This window comes from Spinacia oleracea, chromosome 5 (genome assembly GCF_020520425.1).
Source record: "Spinacia oleracea cultivar Varoflay chromosome 5, BTI_SOV_V1, whole genome shotgun sequence".
Taxonomy (NCBI): domain Eukaryota; kingdom Viridiplantae; phylum Streptophyta; class Magnoliopsida; order Caryophyllales; family Amaranthaceae; genus Spinacia; species Spinacia oleracea.
Window position 1 is genome coordinate 109466945 of NC_079491.1, and position 15060 is coordinate 109482004.

Here is a 15060-nt window from a genome sequence, read left to right on the forward strand (position 1 = left end):
ACTTTCATGAAGGAACCATTATCCAAAAACGATCAAATCATTGCTAATAGAGGCGACCAGAAGCTGGTGTTGCATCTCTTAGAGTGTTGGCTGCAGTTTTAAGTTGCGTTTACTAACGGTTTCCCAGCATATTTCGATGGCATGACGTGAAAAATGATTGTCTGATTGGTTAAGTGCTAGCTATATGGATGTATGTCTTATAGTCGTTAGATCTTGACGTACAATGGTAGTAAAAACCTTAGTAACATGATTATCTGTGGCATGATATGGTCATGATGGCAAGATATGACGATTAAATGTGTTCTATGGCTAATTATTGATGTTATTGCATTACGTCTCTGTAAGTAAGATATCTTATAGTTTTGTCCTTGTAGCTAGTTTTGAGAACGAAACTTCTTTAAAGGGGTAGAATGTGATACTAAGATATCGTTCATTATTTTTCGATGTTTACTTTTAAAACTAACCTTAAAGTTCATGGGTGAACTTCAATTCCTTAGGGATAGGTGGTGTAATATCCCTATTTTAAATGTTTTGCAAGTCTAAATTGAGAACTAACTTTAAAGTTTGAGGACAAACTTTGTTTTAAGGAGGAGTAGATGTAATACCCCGTATTTTCTGATATATCGATTTAGTAATTAAAATTGATCATGTTAAATAAGTGAGGGGACAACCTTATTTTTAAGGAGTAGTAAATGTAATATTGTGAGGGGGTCGAAAAAGCACGAGGCTAATGCATGACCTCGTCCCTCGTGGGTGTGACGTTTCTTTTTGTCAAATCAAGTGTAATTGGATTTCCTGTGAGTTTACACCCAATTGACTAGTAATATAGGAGTCGCCATTCAGTTTTTAACGAAAATGAGAAAAGCTGACAAAACCCGGTTATCGTGACATAAAGGGAGTGCAATTATGTTTGACCACGACGGCCATAGGTTCCCTTGTGATTCCTGGTGTGGGGATCTCTCAACGTACACCCGCAAGGTAGAGATTGAAGGTTCGGGGGACTGTAACTACCGAGAGGAGTACTCGTTCTTCGATAACTCCAGAGGCAGGATATCCTTACTAGCTCAGCATATATAATTGAAGGGACATGCGTTAACTATTAAACTAATCTGAATTGATTTTAACAATATGCAACACATAATACTAGATCGATCGTGATTATCTTGTTTAGATTGATTTAAGGGACCTAGCATGATAGTTCAATTTCCCAAGATATTATCTTTGTTAGGCGTGATAGAACAATCAGATTTAATAGTTTAACAGTTTTATAAAAGGGCGAGGAAAGCGATTAAATCATGCAAAGGGACACATTACGACGCACCCTTGAGAGGTGCGTCACGGTTCTCAGAAAACTAACCACTTTGGCTTTGCTATTTCTCATTTTATTTAACGAATCTCAAGTTTCCAGACTTAATTCTTCAGCTACAAGGGCAGGATACGTTCTGTTCGATTTTTGGATCAATTGCGACAGAACGCGGGATCAATTTCGCATCGTGAGGCTTAGGCTTAGGGGTTGGAGTCAATACTCAGAATATAAATTGTGTGTGTTCCTTTCACGTCGAATTTGGGGCTATATTTATAGAAAAGAGTTCGTGGAAAGATAGAATTTTAGAGCTCTAATCCAAGAAGAATTAGGAAAGAACACGTACCCATGTAATTTCAGCGCCCAGGCTGGGCGCCGAAGATTTCGGCGCCCAGAGCCAGACGTTGAAAATAGGATCTGTGTCGTATTTCCTTGTCAGATTTGGACTCGTGGAACACGGAGTCTTTGAGACTTATCCGAGTCTTTTTGTGCGTATTAACTTTATGACGGAATGTGTCTGGGCCCGTTACGAACTCTAGGCTCGTTAGGATTTTAATTAATACGTAACTCTTATTTTCGAATCATATTAGGAATAGGATTCCTCTTGCAATTTCTATCTCTTTTAGGATTTATGTTGGAGTGTAACACCTAATTCTGACAGGTTTCTATCTTTTATGACTTGCCACTTTTAGCAACTACCCGTTACGGCAGTTACTATTTTTAGCAGGTTTCTATAAATAGTAGCTTTGGTCGAAATGAAAAGGGTGATTGAGATTCGTTATTTTATAGGAGATGCGTTGCCAAGTGGAGATTTATGTTCTCATCATCGAACCTTCCCTTTCGGGAATGGGGACAAAAGTAGGTGTCTACAGTTAGCCCCCACTTTGACTGAGTCTCGGGATGAGACGATGGTCAAAGTATTAGACGGAGTGCGTCACACAAGCCATGGTGTATGTGACCTGTTTTGCGAGGGTCTCACGAGCCCCCGAGTGATAACATTTGACTTAAGGGTCATCACTTGAAGTGTCGACATATCCCTCACGTGTCATTTGGGATTTGTCAACTGATAGTATAGAAACTTCCTCACCTTGTCATTGGAAGGATCTAAAGGTGCGTAGAAACTCCCTCACTTTGTCATTGGGAGTAGCTACAGATGTTTTCGAAATCAAAGCTATAAAGTGTAATTGGGCCTGGCCAAGCTCAACCACGAGGTAAAAATGTTTTTAAAGATTCTCATTTTCAGGGCTAGCTAAACGAGAAAACCCCCTTGTTTTTATGGGACGTAAAACGATGGAAATCCAGCACATCGCTCTTTTTTGGATTAACGGAAAACCAATCATTTTAATTTTTGGAAAAAAGGAAAATTACTCACATCGCTCTTTTTTGGAAAAACGGAAAACCAATCCTTTAATTTTTGGAAAAGGGAAAACACGAAAAAGTTATCGCTGCAGCGACTAAGGACCTGCGCGGTTAGTGGCGTAGACCCCGCCGGCTAAAGATGGCGAGCCTGTCCGCTAAGGGTGGACGCCCCGTCCGAAAGAAGTGGACGAATCTGTTTTGAAGTTTGTTTGGTTTTTTTGAAAATAAGGACCTACGCGGTTTGTGACGTAGACCCCGCCGACTAAAGATGGCGAGCCTATTTTGAATTCGAAGATTTTATTTTTCGAAAACTGAGGACCTGCGCGGCTAGTGACGCAGACCCCGCCCGCTGAAGGTGGGCGAGCCCTGTCCACTGAGGGTGGACGTCCCTGAATTCGTTTTTTTTTATTTGGAACTCGCGTGGTTCGTGGCGCGATCTCGCCCGATTGAGGTGGGCAAGTCCCTATCGTGATTTCTTTTGAGAATTTCTTTTATTCATTCTTGTAAGAGCGAATTCTTTCGAGGGATGCTCAGATTTAGTTGTAACCTGAATGTGGGTTGACAACGTGCTTAGACGGACCATTGTTTTGTGGTCATCTTCCTTCATGGTTTTGAGTTAGTTTTTACGGCTCGATTTTTCCACCACTTGGTTTTTTATCAGAGGACCTTGTACAAGTATCAACGGCGACCTTTGCTCTGAGGTCGAAATCCGTTTTTTCTTTGAGATTATCCAAACATGGGACCGTGTATAGCGTAGTCCGGGAATATGATTTTAACTTCGCACACTCTTCGTTGGAGTATATATTTTCTTTCGAGCCCCCAAGCACTCGTGCTCGACGGTCATTTCTTGCTAAGAGAGGTACGTATTTTATAACGTCTTTTAATCATGTTTGGGATCGTGCTCGTATGTGCGAGCGACCTTTATAGTGGTATGCTATTTTGACGAAGTCGTGGAGTGCGACTTCGTTTTTCGGGCAACAAAGTTTATTTTTCAATAATATCAGATTTAGCTTGGCCCGGATTAATCTTTTGACAAACAAACACTTTTTATTTGAGAAACCAACGACTTAATAATATTTTTTTGGTGTTTCGAAGAATGACCTTGATATTTATTTTGCTTATATTTGTTTTGAAAAAATGTACACGTATATTCTTTGAGACGAGTCTAAGTTTCGACAAGTTTTAACATTTATTTTCACTATTTGGGTGCTAAAGGTGCTTTTGGGCTTGATCTTGATTTCAATAGGGCCTCGTGTCTACCAACACGGTTTTAAGTCCTTTCCTGTTCCGCGTTTTGCGAGATCCGGGCCTTGGGCTGCATTTTCGGCGCCCAAGGCTATGCGTTACTCATTTAGGCGCCCAGCCGTGGGCGCTGAAAGTTTTATCCTGGAAATTTTTGGTTTTCAGATTTCTTAACGTGTTTCCGAATGGGATCAGGATGTCACTTGATGTCTTCAGGTATATATGGGGGTTAGATACGTCCTTCTTTTCCATCACTCTCAGTCTTTCTTTCTCTCGTAATTACTTAGCTTTAATTCCTCCTTGCTTTTGTCATGTCGATTCCTCCCTTCTCCCTCCAACGAGCTGTCAGGCGTTGGCTAAGAGCCCTTACTCCTACAGAAAAGGCTTTGTTGAAAGAATACCACTTAGAGTTTCTTTTAGGCTTACAACAAATTAATATTGATTATAACTTTCTGTATGCAGCCCTGAGCTTTTGGGATTCCGATCACCATGTTTTTGTCTTTCGGGGCAATGAAATATGTCCTTTGCCATATGAATTTGCTGCGATCCTTGGTTATCCTACTAATGCTACTCCTGCCACCCCTGGCACTATTGAAGAGGGTAAAACAACCATAGGGGCTTTCCTAGGATTAGATGCTAACATGCTCGTTGAGATTGTTGTGGGTGATGAGGTTAATTTGGCAAAGCTTGTAAAACATCACTTTAGACCTAGTAAAAATATGACCGAACAGAAATTGAACATTCGAGCCCTTGTATTTTGCTTGTTGAATCATTATTTGCTGTCGAATAACAATGGCGAGTTCGGTGACATAAGGTTGATCCCCTTGATTAGCCAGATGGGAAGTTGCTATTCTATTATGCCGTTGGTTGTTGCCGAGACTTTGCTGAGTGCGGATGAGTTGAAGAAGGATGCCAAATCTGAATATTTTAAGGGGAGCCCCCTATTACTGCAGGTAATCGATGTTTCTTTTGCGCACACATATTTTTTATATTTTTTTGTTCGTCCTGCCTGGAGCTGATTTTCAGCGCCCAGGGCTGGGCGTTAGAATTTTCGGCGCCTGGTCCTGGGCGTTTAAACTGCGCCCCAAGGTTTCGCTTGCTTATTTATTTATTTATTTTGATCTGATCGTACCCGTTTTTTGCAGATTTGGCTCATGGAACGACTTAGGCTTTTAGAAATTCCTGCCGATCCTAAACATTATCGCCCTATAGCCTTGGGTAACCGAAAGTATTTGCACCGAGGCCAGGACGAGGCCGAGTGGGCTTCCTTTTTTACTCATGGTATCTGTTCTATTAAGTGGGTGGTAACGTGGTGGGGTTTGACTACTATGACGGGGGGTTCTGATGTGTCGGTTTATGTTTCTTTGTTGGGGCTATCTCGGCCCATTTATATCTTTCCTTACCGAGTCATGCGTCAATACGGCTTAAGGCAGACTATCCCATTTTCTGATACAGTACCACCTAAAGTAGCGGCCTTTTCACAAGCACGGGTTCAAGAATGGGCTAAGTATTATGATGGTCTCCCGCGTTGGGCTGTGGCTACAAATGGTTTTGTGGGTCTTTCCGAAAACTACAAGTTGTGGATGAGTTCCGATGATAAAGCTGTGAGGACCGAGGCTCGAAATGGGGAGTCGGCTGAGCTTTTGATACCTCGTATTCGGGTTAAGTATGAGGGCTGTGATTCTGCCCATCCTCGCACCCATGGTATTAAGACTGTGAAAGCTCGTCCTGATCGAAAGCGAAAGGAAGTTCCTCCCCGCTCCAGTTCTAGGCCTAAGAAGATGCCTAACATGAAGGGGTCTGCCGTTGCTAAAATAAATGCAAGCTCTCACGGAGATCGTCGCCGGAACAATATATGGGTTAGAAAAGCTCAGCCGCTAGTAGAACCAGTGACTAATCTAGTTGATGTTGATAATCCTTCCCCCACCATTGTTTGTGCCCTTGAGGCTGAGCGGGCTATAACGGTTCAAACTGAGGATGTTTCTGAGGCCTTGGCATGTTTGGAAGTTAGTGTCCAGGAGCCGGTTCTTATGGAGATTGATATAGGGGCAGCGCAGAAACCTGTGGAGGTGGATCCCACGAACATTGCGCTCTACAAGACTTTATTTGATGATCCGGAAGAACTAGAGTAGTGTAGTTCTTGCTAGGGTGTAGGTGCCCTTTATTTATTTCAGTTGTGTTTGTTTTTTATTTCTTAGCACTTTTGTTTTCCTTCTTATAATTTTTTAATAAAGGCGTATTTTATTTTTACTTTCATTTTTGCTTCTCCTCTTTTTTCATCATTTTTTTTTTGCTCATGTCTAACACTTTTGCGCAACGTATATATTTTTTACTTGATTGGACCGAATCCATATATAGGATTGCCTACGTATCTTCGTTAAATAATTCTAACTTAGAATCAGGTCGCGCGTAGTTCTAGCTAGAATAAATTCTAGGATGCCGAATTTAATAGATATGCTCTGAGGTGGAAACGTATTATTTGATCGGTGAAATGAGTGAAGTTTTATCATTATTTTAATCTGCTGTTTTTGCCGTAAGCCGTGTATCTGCACATAAAAATGAAATTCCATGTGTTTTTTTGTTTTGTTTTTTTTGTACGGCTATTTTTCGGTACGCATATCTGAATACGTGTTGTATCCCCCAAGTGTTCGTTATTTTTCCGTTATGTGCGGATAAAATGACGAGCACTTCTGGGCAAAATTTGGCAGGCAGAGAGTTTCAACGCCCAGGCTGGGGCGTCAAAGATTTCGGCGCCCAGCTCTGGGCGTTGAAAATGATTTCTGGGCGGTCTTTTTTCGACGCTTTGCTTCACATGTTCTTGCATTTATTTCTTTTCTCTTTTTTTTGTTTTACTTTTTTACTCGTATTGAAATCAATTTTGACACTATTTCGGAGGCTTTTTTTACTGTTAGTGTGAGACGCATTTTTGTCCGGATTAATTTTTTCTATTCATGACTCGAAACGGTTTTGAGAATGGGGTTAGTGTGCGGAAGATATGAAGATCTTTGTGTAAGATTTTGAGTGGGCCGAGGTGCGCGTTGACGTGGGGGGCGGTGTTTATTATTTTATGATTTTTTTTTGAGCAACATTTGCATTGTTTGGGTTTGATTTCCTTTTTTATTTCTTTGGGTTGCGTGGGTTAGACCCTTATGTTTTGGGGATGGTGTGGTTCACTTTGTGGGTTTTCGGGTATTAATTTCGATGTCACGATTCAAGACCGAGTGGGCCTTGTTTATTGGGCCTAGAGTGGGCTGCTTCTTTGTTTTTGTATTTGCAAGTTTGGTGCTTATTTAGTGTTAGAATAAAAGTTTTTAGGAGAAATCTTACGCCTTTATTAATTTGGAAAGTAAGGAAAACATACTGAAATAAAATTTGCCTATATATATTCTAAGGGGTCTTAGGACCATTTAAAGTCTTTATTTTTTTTCTATCAATCTAAAGAACTACTAGGCGTTTTTTTTTTTACTAAGGTGCTCTCTATGGCTCAAGCCTTGGGTTTAGTCTTGTAAAACTTTGGTCCTTCACCGGTACTCATCTTGAATTCTATTCCCTTTGTGTTGACCCACTGATATGTCTTCACCCATCCGTTCTCGGCCTCTTCTAGTGTTGATGCAGGAGAGATTAACCGGGTTGGATCGAAACCTTCATCTTGTAAAGCTAGGGTAGTCATCACAGTCTCGTCCTCCATAGGCCTCGATTCGTTAAACAATGTCCATGGAGCCTGGTTGTCCAATATTTCAGCTGTTTTGGTCTTGGTGAGGTGAGGTGCCTCATCCAAAGTATGACAGTCATGGGAAATTCCAGATCTGGGCCAAGTTTCAGTAAAGAGGTCCTGGCCCGATACTTGAGACAGGTAGACATCTTCAGCATCATCATCCCACACACTGCACACTTCTCTCTCGATTTGATCCATAGGGACCATGGCGAGTGGTGCAACTTGGGGCGTAATATACGCCGTAGGGTCAAAGTTCATATTTTCTGGTTGGTCAAGAGAGATGTGACAAGAACCGAGTGGGCTCTTGTTGTTGTTGGGTTTGCCAACGTTGGGGAGAGGTGTTACTTCATCCTCTATCATGTCCTAGATTGTGTTTTTTAGACTCTAGCAGTTTTGCCCATTTCCTTGATGGAACTTGCAGTAAGTACCTTCGACCCAATATTTACTTTTGACAGGAGGGTCACGGGTGGGGCCTATAGGCCTCAACTTTCCTTGATTGATTAGTCTTTCGAAGGCTTGCACCAAAGTCGACCCGAGTGGGGCAAACTTTCGATCTCGGACCCATCTTCCAGGGCTTCTCCGGGTTGGGGTTTCTTCCACATCATGGACCTCTTGGGCTTGGGGCGGGGGGCCCCTGTAGTAAGTGCTACTCTTGTATGCAGGTTTGCTTTGTACTGTTTGTGTGAGGTCATCCTCGATCTTTATTCCTACATCATAAACCCTCTTGAAGGTATCAAGGCCCAAGTATCTAAGATGTTGTTTGTAAATTGGGTCCAGGTTGTCAATGAATTTTTGGACTAATTCGGTTTCAGGAGGCCAAATGACCAGTAATGCAAAATGTTTGGCTTGCGCAGCCGCTAAGGATTCGTTTTCCATTTTCAGTTGGTTCATGAGTAGGGTCATTTGGGCCATTTGGTTCTATAGCTCTTCTATAGACATGTTTGAGGGTGCGAATCGAGGTTGGGGAAACGGAGATCCTTGAAATGAGGGATGACGGACGGAACCTGGAGTTACTAAACCTTGCGTCGGTGATGTAGCTTCGAGACGCACTAACCTTTGATTTTCAGATCGGCACCAAGTGGCAGGACCAGCCCTATGCATAAGATAAGCTAAAGTTTAGGCCCCAAAGTTTTAAGCGTTACTTAGTCTAGACTTTTGACTCTCTCTATTGGGTTTTCTTTTATTCTCTCCTTTGTTGGTACACTTTTTGGTTTTTTTTCTTGGTCATTCTTTGGATTTTCAAAACACTTGCCCGTGTGACATTCATAGTTATTAGCACGCTCGGTTTTGGTGCCGAACATTGTCGTCGTAGGAGGCCTAACAACGACACGAAGAGTTATTTATTACTATTATTTTTTAGTCGTTTTTAGAATCGAGTGCCTTTTCATACGCCCTCGCAGCAAATTTTTTACGAAAAGTTTTTTTTTTTGCTAAGCATTTTCTTTATGCGCGGGCACCGAGGCTGCTGTGCAACTTCGGCGCCCAGCGAAGGGCGTTAGAAATATTGGCGCCCATCAAGGGGCGTTGAAAATGCGTCCCTGGCTGGTGCTCGTTTTCTGTTTACGTATATTTTTTGTTTATGCGACTTTGATTTTGCGTGCTTGCCTAATAACGTCCTTTACGCGTTGTGCAGCATTTGTGGGATTCATTACGGGCCATCCCGAGCGTCGCTTATTTTTGTGGCGATCGTTCGGGTTTGCGGAACACGTGTTTTGGTATAACTCTTTGGCCAATTGGTTTATGAATGTTTGGGAAATTTTTTAAGGTCGTTGGTTTTCTAGCATTATTTGTCACACACAATCACATAATTCGCTACACATAACTAACATTACATCATGAGGCAAAATAATAATATGTCATGTAGTTTATGATAGGCTTCTATGGGTAGTATTTGCGCCGGCTTGGTACCGCTTATATCGCAGATCCAACACATGCCCCGGTCGAGGTAGTGCCTTCAACAGACGAATTTCGCCCAGGAGGCCAATCACGATGTAAGCCAAGGGGGCATGCACCAATGAGAGGGACCTAGTGGGCGAGCGATTGGGTTTGGGACGGGTGTACTACTAGCGAAAGTGCCGAGTGGACAACATTCGAAGCGTATGCACCCCCCGGTTGGCGATGGGTATCCTTAGTCCCAACTCCTTAAGGGAGCCAAGATTCGTTATGCTGTTCTGCCCGTTGACATTAATATGCTGATTTTCAGGTCGTCCCAACTTGATGGGGAAATAAACGCGGGGTAGGATCATTTCACCCTTCGGCTATTTTGATTACCTACGAGCACGAGTATTTCCTTCACTATCCCCAGTGGAGTCGCCACTGTGAGGGGGTCGAAAAAGCACGAGGCTAATGCATGACCTCGTCCCTCGTGGGTGTGACGTTTCTTTTGGTCAAATCAAGCGTAATTGGATTTCCTGTGAGTTTACACCCAATTGACTAGTAATATAGGAGTCGCCATTCAGTTTTCAACGACAATAAGAAAAACTGAGAAAAAACCCGGTTATCGTGACATAAAGGGAGTGCAATTATGTTTGACCACGACGGCCATAGGTTCCCTTGTGATCCCTGGTATGGGGATTTCTCAACGTACACCCGCAAGGTAGAGATTGAGGGTTCGGGGGACTGTAACTACCGAGAGCAGTACTCGCTTTTCGATAACTCTAGAGGCAGGATATCCTTACTAGCTCATCATAAATAATTGAAGGGACATGCGTTAACTATTAAACTAATCTGAATTGATTTTAACAATATGCAACACATAATACTAGATCGATCGTGATTATCTTGTTTAGATTGATTTAAGGGACCTAGCATGATAGTTCAATTTCCCAAGATATTATCTTTGCTAGGCGTGATAGAACAATCTGATTTAATAGTTTAACAGTTTTATAAAAGGGCGAGGAAAGCGATTAAATCATGCAAAGGGACACATTACGACGCACCCTTGAGAGGTGCGTCACGGTTCTCAGAAAATTAACCACTTTGGCTTTGCTATTTCTCCTTTTATTTAACGAATCTCAAGTTTCCAGGCTTAATTCTTCAGCTACAAGGGACATGATACGTTCTGTTCGATTTTTGGATCGATTGCGACAGAACGCGGGATCAATTTCGCATCGTGAGGCTTAGGCTTAGGGGTTGGAGTCAATACTCAGAATATAAATTGTGTGTGTTCCTTTCACGTCAAATTTGGGGCTATATTTATAGAAAAAAGTTCGTGGAAAGATAGAATTTTAGATCTCTAATCCAAGAAGAATTAGGAAAGAACACGTACCCAGGTAATTTCTGAAGGAAATAATGCCCTTGGTCCAAGTATGCATTCTATGTTAAGTCTAATAATTGCGGTTCAGTATTAATTAACAAGTTAATAAATTCAGTGAGATCAAGTGAGCTGAATGCCTAGCTAGAGGCCGCTTCAGTTCAAGTGGAATTAATTATATTAATCCACAGCTTACTCTTGACTGAACACGTAGGGTCACACAAATAGTACGTAAACGGATCAAGTATTTAATGGCATTAAATACTCCATCTATGGATATTCGGAACCGACGGATCTTGGTTTCAGTGGGAGCTGAGATCGTCACAGGCAAGAAATGAATACTCCGGAAACGATGATATTGCCGGAAACGGAAATATGGATCGTATCGGAAATATAAATATTATCCAAGTCGTAGATGTTGCCGGAAACGGAAACATGGTACGTATCGGAAAATATTATCGGAAATGGAAATATTGCCGGAATCGGAAATATTGCCGGAAACGGAAATATTGTCAGAATCGGAAATATTATCGGAATCGGAAAATAATTCCGGAAACGGAAATATTAAATATTTGTTCGAAACGGAAATTAATTCCGGAATCGGAAATATTAAATATTGTTCGTATCGGAAATAAATTCTGGAACCGGGAATTTAATCGGAAGCATATCGTACGAATAAGCATCGGACGAGGCCTGCCGGACGAGGGCCCAGCACGAAGCCAGGCCATCGCCCAGCAAGCCAAGCGCGCCACACGAACAGCCAAGGCCACGCCAGGCCCAGCGCAAGGCCAGGCCCAACAGGCCATGGCAGCGCGCGCAGCTGCGAGCATTGCTGCAGCTCGCGTGGGCTTGTAGCTCGCGTGGGCCGAGCGGCCGTGTGGGCTGTGCACGGGCATGGCCTGCACGCTTGCGGGTCATGCTCGTGTAGAGTTTGTGTTCACATACGAAACCTAAATAGTACAGGATTTGTTTAATGATTAAAATTCCTAATCCTAAAAGATAAATTAATTAAATAAGAATTCTACTAGGATTCTAATTTAATTAATTCGTATCCTAGTAGGATTCGATTATTTATTCCATGGTCTATAAATATGAGTTAAGGGCTCATAATTTATATTGAGTATTCAAGTATTCAAAGTGATTTTTGAGAGCAAAAATCCAGTCATATAATTGCCTATAATAGCCGAAAATTCTAAGTACCTTAAGGGCGATCCTAGTTGGTCAAGCTTAAGGCGGATCCGGACGTGCTGTGGACTATCTACGGAGGGACGACACTTGGAGCCCTAAAGACTTGTTCTTGTTCGGTTCGGGCGCAGCTAGGGAGGGCACGCAACAAAGTGTATGCATCTAAACTATGCTAAATGATTATGTGTAAATAATATGCTTTCCTGGCTTTATGGTTTTTCCGCATGATTTATGTTTTGTCATATGAATCATAACCTCATAGTGGTATCACGAGCCTTTTATTCTTTTCATAATCTAAATTGCATGAACATGGTTAAATATTACAAATTTGCAAGAATTAAAAGGGGTGATTAATTTTCGTAATTGTTAATTAATTGCAAATTGCGTTTATTTAATTATACGTACGCAGTTTTTCGGCAGTTTCTTCGTTACTCATCCAAATCGAGTGATTTTTGTGTCAATTCCGCATCTAAAAGGCATTCTAAAATTTTGACAAAAACAGTATTTTTCGGCCGAACCCAGAATTCTCAAATTCGAAGCCTAACTATGACTTTTCGAAGGTTTTAGTTTTTCGAATGCAAAATTTCGTAAATTTAAGATGTTAAATTAAATATTTGCGATTCTTGTTGATAAATCTTGAATTTTTGATTGACCTACTGTATATGTTTAACAAGTTTGAATGCCTAGCCTTGTTAATTATGCAATCTAATTTGTAATTATGATTAATTTGTTGAAAATTGGAATAATTTAGAATTAATTTGATTTTCATAATTAGTTATAATTTAATTAGATACCTATGATTAAAAACCACCATAAAATTGTAAATTTATGTTAAATTTTAAATTTTTATGACCTAGACTTGAATCCATGTTAATCGAAAATCAATTAAATAATAAATTTTTGATTTTTCGCCCTAAAATTATGAAATTAATATTATTTATTAATTTGTCATTAATTTTGAATATAAATTTTTAATTTTTATGCGACTCGCTCATATAACTTGCACGCACAAAGCAATGGACGCTACGTGTTACCCTTAAGGGGTGTTGTATAGTGCGGGCATGCGACGACGAGCAAGGGAGCTCGTCGCCCATGCGGTACGAATGCAGCGAGCAAGGGCATGGTGCACGAGCACAAGGCAGCAGCCCTGCCTTATGTCGTGGCCTGTGAGCAATGGGCGTGTGGGCAGGGGCGAGAGCAAGGCACGAGCAGTCGCGTGTGGGCAGCAAGCGTGCTGCGCCACAGCGCGCACTGTCTCGCGCAAGCATGCGGAGCCTCGCGCGCAGCGAGCGCAAGCTCGCGTGCCACGAGCGCTACGCACAGCGTCGATGGCTCGCGCGCAGCGAGCGCCAGCTCGCATACTGCTGCCTCGTGCGATGAGCGCAAGCTCGCGTGCAGGAAAGGCAGGCGCGCAGCGAGCGATGGCTCGCATAAATCGAGCGCTGGGGCGCGCAGCGAGCGATGGCTCGCGTGCATCGAGCGCTGGCGCGCGCAGCGAGCACCAGCTCGCGTGTTCGATTGATGCCTTGCGATGGTGAGCAGCAGCGATGCGACGCAGCGCATGGGCTGCGCGCACATGGCCAGCGATGGCTGTGTGCGTGTGGCCCATGGGCGTGCGTTGCGTGGGATTATTGCGTTGCGATTAGATCGTTTTGAAATTTTAATTTGAAATTTTCAGTTTACGTAATTTTAATTAATTTTAAAATTAATAATTTAAATTATTTTCTTGGATTTTAATTTTGAATATTGTAATTATAATAAATTTTATTTATTCTAATTATTTTACTAAAATTAAAATCATAAATTAATTTAAATACGACTGAAATTAAATTAAACTTTTTGGATTCAATTATAAATTTATATGAGCTTTAAATTTTAATTAAATTTGTATGTTTCCGGTTAGACTAGAAATACATTTTTATGTTTAAAATTAGTAAAGCATATGAATTTATTGGTTTAAGTGGGAGCCCTTTTTAGTCATAAACTCTTGATTAGGTCTACAAATCCTTAAGGTTAAAACAACTTGATTAGAATTAATAAGGACTGAATAATTTGTAGATTATTGGTGCCCTTGATTAATTGCTGCAAATGTTTATGTGATGCATAATGTGTTTTACTAACCAGCAATGTGGGCCATTCATGATAATGAATGGGTGAATGGTATATATTGTATATGTACTGTTTTGCAGGTTATGAAGTGACTAGTATGGCCCAAATAGGATAGAAAATATGGTCTGCGTACCATTAATTTGAATGTAATTGGTCTAAAGTACCAAAGTTGTTTTTCAATTCAAATATGGTCTGCGTACCATCAAATAGTTGTAATTAGTTTTAATTATAGCTTATCCTATTTGAAGAAAATGGTGCCTCCCACGGAGATTTTCAAGACGGACTTTGAAGTTAAAGCTTCAAGATGAAGTCGGGCCATACTAGATCACATTTATCTTATGCATGTTTTAAGTTATTTATTGCTTTAAATATGTCTTAAAATGCATGAGATTACGGCTTGATTATGTTGCATGATTAAGGATTTTTGTTCACTTAAAATCTAACCAACATAGTAAGAGCCTTAAGTTCCAAACTTAAAAAATTGAGTTAAAAGGTGCCATGCCAAAATATACACTTGCTTGGATATCCTTTACATCAATCTAGTAATAGTTTTCGCTCAGCGAGGTGTTACTTATTGGTCCTAAAGGGGCAAGGTACACAAATAATTGTGAGTACATGTTAGTTTTGGTGAAACTCAACGATATAAGTAAGGAGTCATTTTATGTCGTGGAAAAATCGATAGGTTTACCTAATAAGTTCTTAGACGTGCCTATCAACCAAGAATAGTTTCTAGACTATTAGCAAAAGGCTTTTGCTTACCTAAGATGTTTTAGGATTAAGTCGACAAACTGTGCTTAGTTCTTCAATGATTTTAGGATCTTGGAATCATTTTATTCACACCTGTCGGAACAATAAATTCGAATAAAATGCTAATAACTTGTTTGAATTGCATGA